The 12,150-nt window shown below is 43.6% G+C and overlaps 1 non-coding gene across 1 annotated transcript; it reads left to right on the top strand.

Annotated features, from left to right (window-relative positions):
* The first annotated feature begins 11,736 nt into the window (after positions 1–11,736).
* TRNAI-AAU (transfer RNA isoleucine (anticodon AAU)) lies at positions 11,737–11,810 on the top strand. Its single transcript has one exon. It is a non-coding gene; the product is annotated as a tRNA-Ile (tRNA).
* The last annotated feature ends 340 nt before the right edge of the window (positions 11,811–12,150 follow it).

The raw sequence follows: 12,150 nt of genomic DNA, 5'->3' as shown, positions 1-12,150 counted from the left end.
GACCAAAAAACCTGTTGGAAATCTGGAGCATTTCTCACTAACTTTAATTGGCTGTAAATTCACTGATCTTTAATGAGCCTGTTGGATGGCATACATTGTAAGTGGCATGATGAGGCCACACTTCTGAAACTTTGGTTTCTCTTGGACTGATAAAATTTCACTGATGCCTGAGAATTTTCTTCTGAATTCCTTCAGCTGCAGTAAGATTAAAAAGCAGGCTCAAAGAGTTTCACAAAGAGCCAGCATGAATGCTTCGGTGGTCAATATTACCTGTGATAAAATGGATGAGGGTGTCATTGCATCAGAGGTTTTCCTGACAAATGTGGTTGGAGTGCAGCCCTTGAGACAAAAGGAAGAGGCTTGAAGTTTTATCTGTCATAACAGAGCTGTTATAAACACTTAAGTTCATTTTGCAACCTTTGAACATTACCATAAGGAATAAACCTTGGCACTTTCTCCACCTTCCCTCCCACTCCCTTTTATTTTATCCCCCCCAATAAAATGAGCACTGACCTGGTGTAGCCATGTGTCTAGGTTTTCTAAAGAAGATAAATGAACCTGTAGAAAGTTATTTAGACTTTATTGTTGCCCTATGTGATGTATAAACTTAGAAGCCTGTGAAGCATGAGAGAATTGGCTGTAACGTGTGCATGTTAGTCACAGACCCAAATGAGACTCTCCCATGGGATCTTTTTAGGACTGAGGTGCTTAGGTATTAGCATGTCTCCAATGAAAATCATCCCTGTCCACTTCTGAAGGGGGGCTACAAGAGAGCTGGTCAGGGACTTTTTAGGACATTGAGTAGTGATAGGTCTAGGGGGAATGGATCCAAGCTAGAGGATGGGGAGATTTAAATTAGGCATTAGGAAGTTCTTCACATAAGGGTGCTGAGACACTGGAACAGATTGCCCAAAGACAATGCCTTGGAAGTTTTTAAGGCCAGGCTGGATGTGGCTCTGGGCAGCCTGATCTAGTGGAAAGTGTCCCTGCTTATGGCAGGGGGGTTGGAACTAGATGATCTTTGAGGTCCTTTCCAACCCTAACAATTACATGATTCTGTGATTCTATGGAGCCTCAGGATTTCATTCCTGGATTTGAACTGGAGCCTCAAAGAAGAAGGCTCTTTTCTAGTTTAGTTGGAGAACAATATTGTAAGAAGCTGTGGTAGATGAGAAAAATATCACTTCTCAAGGTCTACTCTAAGCTCAGAGATTTCTGTGGTGAATAGAAGAAATTAAATGGGTCCTAAGAAAGCTGGCTGTCAGTCCTTGAATCCCTGAGAGGTATGGCACAAACCAGGGAAATCCTGGGCAACTTCTCAGCTATGTAGTTAGCAGCTCCTCAGGGAGGAGCAAGATGTACTGAGCAATCTCTGAAGGGCATGAAGGGGCTAGGCAAGGAGAGTTATCAGAGTATTTTTGATGCTGCACAGTGATCCTTGAGCTTAGGCTTATTAGTAAGATGTCTGTCCACTCTTTATGGCTTTAAACCTTGATCCTTTTCAATGTGAGGGCGAAAATCCTTTAGAAATATAGTATTTGCTTTTCAAATGCAGCTTTTACTAATCAACTATTCATAGATTCAGAGAATAGTTTGGGTTGGAAGGGGCCTTAAAGATCATCTAGATCCAACCTCCCTGCCATGAGCACGGACACCTTCCACTAGAGCAGGTTGCTCAAGACCTCATCCATGTACAGTTGATGTCCATGCAGTACTAATTCTGAATCCACTTTGAAACTTCTTTTTCTGCCTCCATGTGCTTTATTTATAATTGAGAAATGATGACATCACTTCCACCTTCTTATAAATAATAATAAATGTTCCTGTGACTCATTACTGAAATCATAGAATGATAGAATTGCTAGGGTTGGAAGGGACCTCAAGGATCATCCAGTTCCAAGCCCTCAGCCAGGGGCAGGGACACCTCACACTACATCAGCTTGCTCAGAGCCAGCCTGGCGTTAAGAACCTCCAGAAGAACCTTCATCACCCTCATGGTGAAGAACTTCTTCCTGACATCCAATCTGAATCTACCCATTTCTATTTTTTTTCCATACCCCCTAGTCCTATCATTACCTGACACCCTAAAAATCTGCCTGGGTCCTAAGGAGTAACGTCTGTGTCTTGTAACAGCTCCTACCTATGTCTTTTAGTAGCACACAGATTTCATTCCCTCATACCCTGTGAAATGCTCTGCTGAAGCAATTAGTTGCCTTTTCTCTATTTGGCTGTCTAGAACCACTGGTTTAAGCTGCATTTTTTGAAATGAAATTGAGTGGTGCATTTCACAGTAATTTTCCCTAGCTTGTGTTTACACTGTGTAAGGAGATTGGGGAAAACGCTCTGCCTTTGCAGGATCAGCTCTTTACAGAAGTGTTTTTGCTTGGTGAAGGTAGCGCGGTCCCAGGAGTTGATCTTGCTTACAGGAGTACAAATCTGAAACGATTTTGTTAGCATCAGAGGAGTCATTTTGAGTTTGCACAGATATAAGTGAGATGATTGTCTGACTGCTGAAATACTTTGTGGAGGAAAATCTGCTCCTCTCATTCTGGTAGGAGCAGAAATGAACATAGAAGTGTGGTTTCTTTTATGCTTTGCTTTCTGTCCCAGGCATCCTCAGCTGCTGGGAGTGAAGTGTGTCCTCCAGTTCTTCTAAGTGTAGTTTTGAATGCACACATTTGATTGTCCATCCTGTCAAAAAATCTGCATCCATATGTCAACCTTGCCTCCTCTTTGTATGGCCCTAATGTTACCTAATGTCATCTAATTTGCTAGGTTTTATTGTCTTTTGCTGTGCTATGGCACTTTTAGTAAGTTGCTTTATAATTCCTTTGTCACATAAATTATATCCCTGAAGCCTCCATCAATTCAGACTGGCTCAAACACCATCTGCCTACCCATTCCTGTCCTACCAGCAGGGGTTTGAGGGTCTCGAATCTCAAACTGAGTCCATGCCTCTCGCCTGCCCAATCCTCTGGAAGAAATAATGAAGGAACCTCCATGTCACAATCATGAAATTGTCTGAAGGCATCAGGCAAATTAAAAGAGGGCTGATTTGTTCTGAGATGAAGGAATTGTTAATTAAGTCATACACTAAGCCAAGAATGCTATCTGACATCAGTGATTATTTTATTGATGCCTCCGCATCTCAATCAAATGCAACTCTTTCTTGACAGGGAGTATTTAGCAATGATGGAAAAATGGTAACTTGGAGAGGAGGGGAGGTGAGGGTCTTTTGTGAATGGTGGAATATTTCCTTGAGCATGAGTTTTTCTGGTTACAGTTTTAGTTGCAAAATTGAGTTAACTTCACCTGAAGAACTGCATGAGTTCATTCTAGAAGATGAATTAGAGTCCTAGAATTATTAGGGTTGGAAGGGACCTCAAGGATCACTTAGTTCCAACCCTCCTGCCATGGGCAGGGACACCAAATTCTTAGTTGATGTAATCCCAGGTGTTGATCAAATCCTCAGAACATTGAAACAGTAAGTAAAGGAGTTGGATCTGCTAGCATGGTCAATTCTGTGCTGTGATCAAAGGGGTTTCATTTGTACAGAAGGATTTTTGGTGGTGTTACTGTTTAAAACAGAGATTGCTGGGAATAGTTGCTTTGTTGTATTTGAAGATTCAGATACCAGCCTTGCTTGGGCCCTTGCAGATGAAGTTCATGTTTGCAAGATCTTTATTCGTGTTTAATTGTCTGCTTAAATACCAGTTAATCCTCTACTCTAAAGAGATACTTCTAGGGTCACCAGAAGACAAGACAACCTAACTTTCAGTATGAATTAAAGCCAGACAAGAGCTGAATGTGTGCTGATGGAATAAGCTGTTCCGTGTAGTCTGAAATAAACTAATGCTCAAAACTCGGTGAACCCAATTTTTGGTGCTAAAATGTGGAAAGAGTGAAAGGGACCAAAGTTTCTTACCTAAAGGTGTCTCACAGTAAGAAAAGCATGCCTTGACCAGCACAACTATCATGCTGAGGAGCTATATAGACTATAAAAGCAAATTGATTGTACCTTTAATAGTTACCTCATGCTCTGGGATGTTTTTCAAACTGCATTGTGTGATGAAAGCAACAAGAAACCCAATGTGCATGTGCAGGTTTGCAATTCTAAATAAGAAAGCATCATAAATGAGGCTTTTCTGGTTCAGAGCAACTGCAGTTGTAGACTGCAGGCTGCATGAGGTATCTGGCTTGCAAATTATAGACACAGGCAGGAAAATGGCTGTGAGAGAATAGCTTCTCAATTAGTGCTTGCCAGGTTCAGGTGCACTCAGGGTTTTGTTGTGGTCTGCACACAATGTAAGAAAGCCCAGTGTAAGGGTGGAGCAAAGGAAGACTTTCCTCTGCATTTTTAGCAATTTCCGTATTTTGCTTTTTAGGCTAAAACTAAGAACTTTGCCTTTCTCATGTCTGTTATATTTATATTTCATACCTGCTTACACTTCCCCTTAGGCTAGCCTGTTTGTTTTGTTGGTTGGTTGTTTCTTTTTTAGCAGGTACAGCTTTCTTTGACTCAGACTGTGGCTTTTCTGGACATCCAAAAAAATATTATTCTTAAGCTGCTCCAAATTATTCTCACAGAATCACCAAGGTTGGAAGAGACCTCAAAGATTACCAAATCCAACCTGTTACCGTAGACCCCATGACTAAACAATGGCACCAAGTGCCACGTCCAATCCTCTCTTGAACACCTCCAGGGATGGGGACTCCACCACCTCCCTGGGCAGCACATTCCAATGGTGAACGACTCAGTGAAGAACTTTCTCCTCACCTCGAGCCTAAACTTCCCCTGGTGCAGCTTGAGACTCTGTCCTCTTGCTCTTGTAACATTTTTCTTCCAAAATTCTTTCTTGTAACTGGTTTGGCACTTCTACTCAGGACAAGAAGACACAGTCTCAAGCTGTGCCAGGGCAAGTTTAGGCTGGGGGTGAGGAGAAAGTTCTTCCCAGAAAGAGTAATTTGCCATTGGAATGTGCTGCCCAGGGAGGTGGTGAAGTCCCCATCCCTGGAGGCGTTCAAGAGGGGATTGGATGTGGCACTTGGAGCCAGGGTTTAGTTATCAGGAGGTGTTGGGTGAGAGGTTGGACTTGATGACCTTTGAGGTCTTTTCCAACCTTATTGATTCTATGATTCCATTCTATTCTATTCTACCCCCTACTCTCCCTTCCCTGTTTCATGAAATGGATCCTTTCTAAGCAGCAAGGAGGTATATCAGTGGTCTTGGCAAAGGAAAAAGTCTTCTGTTTGCACTTGAAAAATGCAATCAAGGCATGATCACTCCTTCTTTGGATAATACCTTTTTTTTCCCTCTGTGTGATCAATTTACTCCTTATCACACAGATGAGCTCTAATATAGAATTATCTGTGTTGGATGCATCTTTTTGGAGTTGAGATTTTGTCATCCATAGTTTCTTAGCAATTGCAAGGACAATTTAACTCTGGCAGCATGAGTTCTCTCTGCATAAATCACAGATTGGAGTCCTTTCTTTTTTTCCATTCTCCTTTATATATTGGTGTTCAAGGAGCTGCTCATAGTGATTTGCACTGTGATTTGGTTCCCTTTTAGGGAGGAGAGGATGCATCTTTTTCTCCACTAGTTTGAAAGAGGCTGGTCTGACATGTTTTGAAGGCTCTTTCTTTAGCCTTGTGTTCAAATCAGAGACAATTATATTTGCATGATGCCATGCTAAACCTAACAAACTGGCTACACCCATCTCTGCACCTTTCCCAAAACACACACCTCTCCCAACCGAACCAAGTATTGTTGACCTCCTGACTGCTGTCACTTTCCAGAAGCCAGATGAAGCTGCAGTGCAAACTGTGTCTTGCCTCCTTTGTGCTATTGGTTGCCCATACCAATAGGATAGAATAGAATAGAATAGAATAGAATAGAATAGAATAGAATAGAATAGAATAGACCAGGTTGGAAGAGACCTCCAAAATCATCGTGTCCAACCTATCATCCAACACCACCCAACCAACTAAACCATGCAACCAAGCACCCTGTCAAGTCTCCTCCTGAACACCTCCAGCGAATGAATTCCTGTGCTGTTCCTGAAACAATGAGATTCTTGTTCTTTAGATACTTGGAGATTTTAATTAAGCTGCTCTGAGAACAGAGAAATCTAACTCTACACAGGCTGCATACCTTTCTTTGTGGAGCCTTGCCTCTGCCTCTCTGAAAGAAACTGTAGTTGACCACTCTCTGCACCTCTGCCCAGTTCCCTTCATGATTAGATGCAGACTGAATCCTGCAGGATTACTGCATGGTTCAAGGTGGCACACTTAGGCTCGCTTACTCTCTAACACATTCCACTAGTTCCCCAACAATTAGGCTTCTCTGCACTTTAACACATGCTTTGTGACTTTTCCCATGCTTATTCAAAAGCAGCAAACTCATCAGCAACATACAGAGTAAGATAAAGATTTGCATAGGAAAATAGTAACTTGGGGTCAGATCATAGACTGGAATTACTACTGTGGTTATCACTTTAGTTTGTGTTAGAGTAATTATTGCAAGTACTCAGGAGACACACAATACAGTTCATGCATTTACTTGCCTTGGAGACTACAGAACCCACACTGGAATTAAAATGCTTAATAAAAATAAAAGGTAGTTTGCATTAAATTTCAAAAGGGATTTATGAGAGCCTGTAACAAACTGACTAAAGAATATGGATCAGGCTGTGAAAGAAAGAAGACCTGGAACTGATATGAAGGCTTTTATTCTTAAAACCAGCCTTATGCCCTCAGAATCTGTGGCATTACCATATTCTTTTCTTTCCTGGGGAGATAATTAAGCACTCCCTTCTGATCATTTTATGGAGTCAATGCTCTTTCAGCAGTATTAGCATTATTTGTCTTTTGGGAAGTGCACGTTTATGGATGGTAATGATTTTTAAATAGGTGACATGAAGCACAAAATAGCCCTTTTCCCTCGGCAGAGAATGGCGTGAATGAAGGGCTAGGAGGGTTATTGCTACCTTAGCAAGCCTGCTGCAGTTAGCTGTGAGTGGGCCACTGTTCCAGGTCAATTCAATTTTGCTTTGATTTGGATTCAATCAAGCACTTGTTTTGTTTCTTCCTCCAGAAGAACATGAGAGGGCAACCCTCGGTGTCTCACAAGATTCATCTTTAATCTGCACAGTCTGAGCTTGGGGTCTGAAATCAGCGCTGGTTAGGCCACACCTTGAGTACTGTGTCCAGTTCTGGGGCACTCAATTTAAGAAGGATATTGAGACTCTTGAGTGTGTCCAGAGAAGGGCAACGAGGCTGGGGAGAGGCCTCGAGCACAACCCTATGAGGAGAGGCTGAGGGAGCTGGGGTTGTTTAGCCTGGAGAAGTGGAGGCTGGAGGCTCAGGGGAGACCTTATTGCTGTCTACAACTACCTGAAGGGAGGTTGTAGCCAGGAGGGGGTTGGTCTCTTCTCCCAGGCAACCAGCCCAGCACCAGAACAAGAGGACACAGTCTCAAGCTGCAGCAGGGGAAGTTTAGGCTGGAGGTGAGGAGAAAGTTCTTCCCAGAGAGAGCCATTGGAATGTGCTGCCCAGGGAAGCAGTGGAGTCACTGTCCCTGGGGGTGTTCAAGAGGGTATTGGATGTGGCACTTGGTGCCATGGTTTAATAGTCTTGAGGTCTTGGGTGACAGGTTGGGCTTGATGATCTTTGAGGTCTTTTCCAACCTTGTTGATTCTATGGTTCTATGATTTAACCTGCACAGTCTGAGCTTGGGGTCTGAAATCTCTTGGGTGCATTGGGTGGGACCTGAGCAAAACTAGACATGAGTGTGGAATGATCTGATGAGAGTGATGAGAGCAAGGGGAATAGATTCAAGCACATAGTGGATGGCAGCAGAGAAAACAGTGGGTTAGTCATCTGAAAGGTGTGCAGGAATGAAACAGCAGAACAGTTCTTCCCTTGTCTCTTCACTTTTCTGTTTTCACCTCTGAATTGCACAGGCAGATATGATGTGGGACAAATTAGTTTTCTTGCTGCAGCTGTTTGCTTTGCCTGCTCTTCTCAGAATCAGGTGGGTAAAGCTCAGGAAAATAAACTACTTGTGGCAGAGTGAAGAGCTGACAGCAGAAAGATGGAACAGGAGTCTGGGAGGAACCTAGGGAAAGGTGCAGGACATGGGTGCAAATCACTGGTCCAGTCTGGTAAATGATGACTTACTATGTTCTTCCACAGCTTAGCCTTGGCCTTTCCCTTTGGTTGTGAACTTGAGCACTTGCAGTCTGCAGCTTGTCAACATTCTAAACATCTACCTCCGTTTGCAGGAAAAAGTCAGAGTAAAGTGCCTCTGCTTTCATCTTCTCAGGGCACCTCACACAATGAGCTAAGGCACAGTGTTCTGTTACCAGAATCTGTACTGTACTTAGCCTTTTGTGCGGGTTTTTCTTCTTCAAAACTTAATAAAAGACTCCCCCTGAAGCAGTAACTAGGATAAAGCTGATAATCATCTCTGTGCTTTAAAATACTTGTAAATGAAGCCTAAGTACCAGCCACTTCTTGAAATCTAATTACAGGAATACACTTGAGATGCAAGTTTCTTGGAATTTGTTAAGGGTGGAACTGGAATAAAGAACAACTAACAAAGACCAACTTCTGCTTGGAAGAGAGTTGCTCTGCTCCCCCCTCTGCCATGTTTCCTATGCCTAGCATCAAGCTAATGTCATTGGGTCACTAGATGTCAGATATCTGTTTAGCTACACCAGCTGAGAGTTCAAAACAGATACTAGAACTACTGCGTTGTTCTGGTTTCATCCCTTCCTCTGCACAGAGCCTGCTTTTGGAAGCTGCTAAAAGTAGGTGGTCTTTAGCTCCTTCTGTGTTAGAGAACCCATAAATCACAAAAGCATTTGTTTTGGAGCTCTCTATTTTGTGTGTAACATGTAGAACTTATTCTCAAAACTTTAAGCCTGTGGCATGACACTGGGACCCTCAAGAAATGCTTTGTGAGCCTGGATGATGCCATACTCTACAACTACCTGAAGGGAGGTTGTAGCCTGGTGGGGGTTGGTCCCTTTTCCCAGGCAACCACCAACAGAACAAGAGGGCACTGTCTCAGGCTGTACCAGGGGAGGTTTAGGTTCAAGGTGAGGAGAAAGTTCTTCCCAGAAAGAGTAACTTATCATTGGAATGTGCTGCCCAGGGAGATGGGGGAGTCCCTGTCCCTGGAGATGTTCAAAAAAGGATTGGATGTGGCACTTGAAGCCATGGTTTAGTTGTCATGAGGTGTTGGGTAATAGGTTAGACTTGATGATCTCTGAGGTCTCTTCCAACCTGGTTGATTCTATGAGAGTCACCTGTGCCAGAGCAGCTGCTGCAGCAGGGATATGGGGAAGTAGTGTAAGAGGCAATAAATTCTTCTGGCTTTCTACATGTATGTGGGATCTGGGCTGGGCAAGCAGGTTGGGGCCAGTTTCTTTTCTCTACTCATATGATTTAAACCACATATTTTGTGTGTGTGTCCATGTGAATGTGGAGAAGAACAGAGGTTTCGCAGAGCTTGGCTTTGAACAGAAAGGAAATAGCAGGAAATGAAAAGTGCAGTGCCATGGAGACAAACCCAAGAAGGGAGAAATTATGCCAGGAATACAACACTAAGCCTGTGTGTGAGAGTTAGTGTGAAGGGGAGGGAAGCTGAACTTCAAGGTGGTCTTTATGTTACTTACCTGTAGCTGTACTGGAGATGTGACAGTGAAGGAATAGTCACAGCAGCTCTAATGCAGAGTAGACTGAAAGCTTGTATCCTTGTGACTTACAAATTAGTGAGAGCATTCAAGAAAAGTTTCTGCCTCTGTTTTTATGGACTGTGCTGTTAGGCTGGCACTGGCTGCGTACAACAGAGCCCCACGTGTATCCAGCTATCTCACGAGCGTGCTCTGTGGTGGATTTATGAATCCACAGCAGTTGTAGTGCTAAGCATGGCTGCCTTTTTCCTCTTGATTCCCTGTTTCATACTGGGATGTATTGCTCTACCAGTCAAGCTGAGAGCTAGTTCCCGAGGCTGATCACAATGGAGATGCTTTGTGTGGCTTAACCATGCAATGTGGACAAACCCTGGGCTTTCTGGGGATGCATTTGTTCCCTACCAGCACTCTTAAATGTTCCCTCAGGCTTAGCACAAAGTAAATATGACATTCTCATATGCCAGAATTAAAGTCTCTGGTGGGGGGGATGTGATTTCCCTAATCCCCTCAAATTGCAATAAAATGAAACATTAGCAGCCTGTATCATCTCAGGAACCCTTTCTCAGTCAGAATGCTCAAACTTCTCCTCACTAAGAAGCAATTCCTCTAACAGCTGCCACTGGATGCAGCTGCAGTGTTGCAAGGTGCCCTGTCCACAACAGCTATCAGTTAGGAGAGGAGTTTCATGCATATTTGATAACATACACAATGGAAACAATACTGCAATTAGTGTGCATAGGTTGCAGTGTTTGATTATCTGTGAGACCTAAGTGGTATCTAAGCTAGTTCTGTAATTGCTCAACGTCCTCTGAAGAGAACTGGCTGTTAAGATGTAGCATGGACTTGCAGGGAAGATTTGTGGTGCTTGTCAGGAAATGTATCAAGTTGTCATTTATTATTATTATTCAGCACTATGAATGCATTGGAACATGATCTTTCAATTTACAAGGGAGTACAAATGTACCTCCCTGCTGGAAGAAACCTCTTCCAGCTCAGAAAGTGTGTTTGCACTGAGAGAGAAAAAGAGACTGTTAAGTGAATTAATGGCTTAATGATGATTGTTTATTATTTGTATTACAGTAGTGTTTAAAATGAGACTAAATCTTTTATGTGTTCACTGCTGCACAAAGGCTGATTGCAAAAGTGGCTTCCCCAAAGAGCTACATGGAAAACAGATAAAAGACAGGAGAAAAATGACTTTTCCTGGGTCTGAGAAGTAGAGAATGGAGCTTCCTTGCCTGGGAAGTCTATGGAAGAGCTTGGATGTGAACCCAGTTACATCAGAATGAATCTTTTCACACAGATTGATGTGACATTTAAGAAGGACATTGAGACTCTTGAATGTGTCCAGAGAAGGGCAACGAGGCTGGGGAGAGGCCTCGAGCACAAGCCCTACGAGGAGAGGCTGAGGGAGCTGGGGTTGTTTAGCCTGGAGAAGAGGAGGCTCAGGGGAGACCTTATTGCTGTCTGCAACTAGCTGAAGGGAGGTTGTAGCCAGGTGGGGGTTGGTCTCTTCTCCCAGGTAACCAGCACCAGAACAAGAGGACACGGTCTCAAGCTGCCAGGGGAGGTTTAGGCTGGATGTTAGGAAGAAGTTCTTCACAGAAAGAGTGATTGGAATATGCTGCCCAGGGAGGTGGTGGAGTCACCATCACTGGAAGTGTTTCAAAGATACTGGATGGGGTGCTTGGTGCCATGGTTTAGATGATTAGATAGTGTTGGATGATAGGTTGGACTTGATGATCTTGAAGGGCTTTTCCAACCTGGTTAATTCTATTCTATTCTAGCCTGGTTCCTGCCAGGTATGCTTCACTCTGGTGAAATGCTGCAGGGGCTGGGGGCTTTTTTATTTGCTTTTAATTTTTTATGCCATCTTTCAGACTTAAAATATTTAGAACTACCACGACCATCTCCCAAAGTCAGACTACGTCATTACAATCCTTCCATTGTGCCCTCAGCTGAGCTGTAAGAGCATGAATATCCCATTCTTCCTCCATTCACTCCATTCACACGCTCAAAACCACTGCTCCAACAAGGCCGGTTAGCTCAGTTGGTTAGAGTGTGGTGCTAATAACGCCAAGGTCGCGGGTTCGATCCCTGTACGGGCCATTTGCATTTTTCCCCCTCAGTTTAAGAAGGACATCGAAACACTTGAATGTGTCCAGAGAAGGGCAACAAGGCTGGGGAGAGGCCTTGAACACAAGCCCTATGAGGAGAGGCTGAGGGAGCTGGGATTGTTTAGCCTGCAGAAGAGGAGGCTCAGGGGTGACCTCATTGCCCTCTACAACTACCTGAAAGGTGGTTGTAGCCAGGAAGGGGTTGGTCTCTTCTCCCAGGCAACCAGCACCAGAACAAGAGGACACAGTCTCAAGCTGCACCAGGGGAGGTTTAGGAGGTGAGGAGGAAGTTCTTCACCGAGCGAGTCATTCGTCATTGGAACGGGTTGCCC

The sequence above is a fragment of the Melanerpes formicivorus genome, unplaced genomic scaffold (assembly GCF_026170545.1).
Source record: "Melanerpes formicivorus ecotype bairdi unplaced genomic scaffold, bMelFor1.0.p_v2 SCAF_14, whole genome shotgun sequence".
Taxonomy (NCBI): Eukaryota; Metazoa; Chordata; class Aves; order Piciformes; family Picidae; genus Melanerpes; species Melanerpes formicivorus.
This window is presented reverse-complemented; position numbering and strand designations above follow the sequence as displayed.